This window comes from Pseudophryne corroboree, chromosome 8, assembly GCF_028390025.1.
Source record: "Pseudophryne corroboree isolate aPseCor3 chromosome 8, aPseCor3.hap2, whole genome shotgun sequence".
Classification (NCBI taxonomy): domain Eukaryota; kingdom Metazoa; phylum Chordata; class Amphibia; order Anura; family Myobatrachidae; genus Pseudophryne; species Pseudophryne corroboree.
In genome coordinates, this window is record NC_086451.1 from 336,915,518 (window position 1) to 336,919,996 (window position 4,479).

A 4,479-nucleotide genomic window follows, 5' to 3' on the forward strand; every position below is an offset into this window, starting at 1 on the left:
AATATTACTCAACCCCATGGAAAACTACAGGACAATATACAATCGGATTCTGAACGACGCACACGCTGAAGGAACTATAACACCTTCGGAATACCTGTATCTCCAGACAGCACATCCCAGTATCCCTACATTTTACATGCTCCCCAAGATACATAAGAACATGCGGCAACCACCAGGCAGACCAATTGTATCGGGGATAGGATCCTTGACTGAAAAAGCCAGCATTTTTGTTGACATACATCTACGACACCATGTTTTGGGTCTCCCATCCTTTGTCCAAGATACCACAGACGTTCTTCGCAAGATTCATGATGTCAAATTGGAAAGTAATCAATACTTAGTCTCTCTAGATGTTGAGGCACTATACACTTCAATTGATCATGACAAAGGACTTGAAGCCGTCAATTATTTCATGAATATGGAAGGTATGGAGAAATTCCATGCATTCCTTGCCGATCTACTCCAATTCATACTCAGTCATAATCTTTTTACCTTCAACAACAGATTCTTTCTACAGACAAGGGGCACAGCTATGGGGGCAGCGTGTGCCCCCACTTATGCCAATATCTTCTTAGGTTGGTGGGAACGCGAAACTGTGTTCAATGACAGCAATGATGTCTTTACATCCAACATCATTTTGTGGGTACGGTATATCGATGACATTTTGATGATTTGGGAAGGTGACATAGAGATGCTTCTCTTATTCATTGAACATCTCAACAACAATAACCTCAACATTCGACTCACCCATCATATAAGCCAAGATGAACTCCCATTCTTGGATGTTCTAATCTACAAAGATGAAAATCAAATGCTCTCCACAAAACTGTATAGGAAGGAAACATCCTCAAATACACTGCTACATCAAACCAGTTCCCACTTTCCTCCAACAATTATGAACATACCCAAGGGGGAATATCTACGCCTAAGAAGGAATTGCTCCAATGATCAGGACTTTATGGAACAAAGCAAAGACCTCTCAAAGAGATTACGGGAGAGAGGATACAGTAACACCGCCATCAAGAAAGCAAGCAGAAACATTCAGACTGTCCAGCGAGAACATCTAATCTTTGAAAAGAAACATAAGAAACAAGAGGATAACATCATCAGATTCGTAGGTGGCTTCTGTCAAGAGTGGCGTCAGGTCAAACAAGCCATTCAAAAACACTGGGGAATCCTACATTTGGATCCAGTTCTATCACAAAAACTCGGATCACAAGTATCCATGAGTTGGAGGAGATCGAGAAACTTGAAAGATAGACTGGTATCCAGTCATTTCCAGCTGACCCGAGGGAAACCACAATCCACGATTGGCACATATCCATGTGGTCACTGTAGAGCATGCCAATATATCCTCAAGACTGACCATATTCAGGACCGCTACGGTAAAGATGTTAAATTCAGACACTTTATTAACTGCTCAACAGAAGGAGTGATCTACTGCATAGTATGTCCCTGTGGACAAAGATATGTTGGCATGACGACCAGAGCCTTCAAGCAAAGGATTTTGGAACACATTGGATCGATTCGGAATGCGACTAAAGACCTACAAAAAATGAAGCAAATCACCTCTGTGGCACGTCACTTTGTTTCCAATCATGCAGGTCGGTGGGATGAACTTAAGGTCTGTGGACTAGAGAAAGTCAAACTAGGTATACGAGGAGGAGATTGGACTAACACTCTACTACGGAAGGAATGTGAGTGGACTTTTAGATTGGACTCACTACACCCTCAAGGACTCAATGAAACAATCAACTTTGGTGCTTTCCTTCCAACTTAAATTTATCATTACTGCATATATGTTATTATGGTAGCAATTACTATCCCAGTAGGGACATCTGATTTCATCATATAGTCTAACAAATATCCTTCACCTTTTCAATTTTCCCAACTACAAACAAAACCCCCCCCTCCCCCCATTTCTCCTTCTCTTTTCCCCTCCCCCCCCCCCTTTTTTTTTTTTTTTCCCCCCCTTTCCCCCCCCCCCTCATTGCCCCATTTCCAAAAAAAACCCTCCCCCACCCCCGCCCCCCACAAACCTATCCCACCCTCTCCTTCCCCCCCCCCCCCCCCCGCCCCTTCTTTTCAAAAAAAATTTTTTTTTTTTTTTCACCAGCAATACACTGTCATTATGCAAATTTTGAGCCACACAAGCTATTTACATAATCCTTGTCACCTCTTGTCACCCATTTTTACACAGCCCTCACAACACATTTTTCATGCTTAATCAAAATTCACTGCTATCACAATGCACACACCATCTTAATTTTTCTTCCCTACACATTCTCATTTTAATATATTTCTCTCATTATCACTATCATCATCTTCATTTTTATTTTCATAGCTATATTCATTTTTATCATATTTATTTACATTCATTTATTTTCATTTCTATATTCACTTCTATTTTTACATTTATATTTATATTTTTCATTTCACATTGTATCAAATCATCTTTTTTATACACACTCATGTTTTATCATTATTGCAATATACCCTCACATTCTCAATTCAACTATACCCCCAATCCATATTTTAACACTTGCTATACCGGCGATTATTCCCCCCTCTTTCTTTTTTACACAGCACACAAGTGCCTGTTAGCACTCTAATACAACTCCCTTCCTCATACCCATTAATCACAATCAAATCCATCTTTATAGACTTCTGTTACATATGTTACATATATTGCAAGTGTACATTTATTAATTACCCATAGGAATTTTACCCAGTGCAGCATATTTATTCATTTCTGTTTAGCTATTTTCCTATTTAGCTCATAAAGAGCAGTCAGACCTCCGCAATCATCACCAGGCATAATTAATTAACAATCTATTCTTCTGAATATAATCCAGGTCTGCACTGCTCACGTTCACACTACCCGTGAACAAGCTTTCTGTGAAACGTACGTTGGGAGGTGAACGGGTCACGGTGAGTGCGCTCACGTGACCAAGAGACCGGCAGGAGAGGAGACCAGTGGAGCCGCTCAGACACACAGCTCATCACGCCGAGCTGTCAGCGGCAGGAGAGGAGACCTGTGGAGCCGCTCAGACACACAGCTCACTACGCCGAGCTGTCAGCGGCAGGAGAGGAGATCAGTGGAGCCGCTCAGACACACAGCTCATCACGCCGAGCTGTCAGCGGTACCTAACTAGCAGGATACATGCACTGGCGCTCGCAAGTATTTCTCCAGATATATCCTGCATTTTCACTCTGTCTCCCGCTCTCCAGCCACGCACAATTGTAATTAAACACTGTGTGCATCAGTCTCATTCAGGCAAATCTATGCCGTTTTTATAATAAGGCACTTTTTTTCTATTAATTATATTCAATCTTTTCATTGCATATTACAATTTGCTGCTATTAGGTGCCACATATACAGACACTTTTTCAGTGTTACTCTGTTGCTGATGAAATTACGTACAATCAGCAACAATCTACCTTTTGCATTTGACAATTGATTCTTTTTTTCACATTTCTTATTTGACTGTGGACATACAGCATATACAATACTATTTGTGTGCTTCCTTACTGCAAGTATAATTATTTATCTAAGATTGCAATTAAGACAGTAATTGACATTTCAGGCTCTAATGAATTAGTTAGCCTTATTGTGGATAGTGGAGATCACGTCTCTTGAGATCTATTCCCTAATTTCTATCCACTCCTGCCAATCTGTCGTTTCAGCTGAATACATGATTTCTGGCACATTTCCATTCCCTGCCCTATACACTGTGTGAAGGGGGAGGGGAAGTATGGTGTATTGCTCAGGATCTTTTGCATATTCAGTAGTACCTATACTTGCAACACATTTATGTTTTGATATCTCTCAAACTTTGCTGGCATGTCATCAGAATAACTAGGGTTCATTATTGCCCTACTACATGTGAAAAATCCTCTGGGATCAATGTTGCATAGCACAGTATAAAGCAACATATTGGCGGCTATTTTTGGCAAAACCGGTTGACCATATGATTTAAAACCTATGTATACCTATACATTTGGAATACACTTTGGTGCAATGATGGTTAAACATCAGTCTCTTTTTTAAGAGATTTTTTTGCCCATTCTACCAGGCCTTGGGTGGATCTAACAATTGCATACCCATTATAGGTCTTTGCTTCATCAACTTCAATCTACTACCATACCACACCGTACATGCCCAATCTCGTCCGATCTTGGAAGCAATACGGTGTTGGGCCTGGTCAGTACTTAGGTGGTTGACCACTAAGGAATACCAGGTGTTGTAGGTCAAGTTTGAAGGCAATACCTTGGCTATTGCACCTATTGCATTAATCAACACCAGGCGGGCAAATCTTCTGGTTTTGCCGTAACTTGTACCGCACATTTGCCTTTTATATTATATTATGTTTTTTTCATCCTTATGTTCACAGTTGCAATCCCGAATTTACGATTCAAACTATTTAATCAATTTTTAAACATACTTTGTGTGTACTCCTATATTACTCATTAAGAATT

At 40.4% G+C, this 4,479-nt stretch overlaps 1 pseudogene; it reads left to right on the forward strand.

Moving 5' to 3' along the window:
* The first annotated feature begins 4,134 nt into the window (after nucleotides 1–4,134).
* LOC134950254 (5S ribosomal RNA) lies at nucleotides 4,135–4,253 on the forward strand (annotated as a pseudogene).
* Nucleotides 4,254–4,479: the final 226 nt, after the last annotated feature.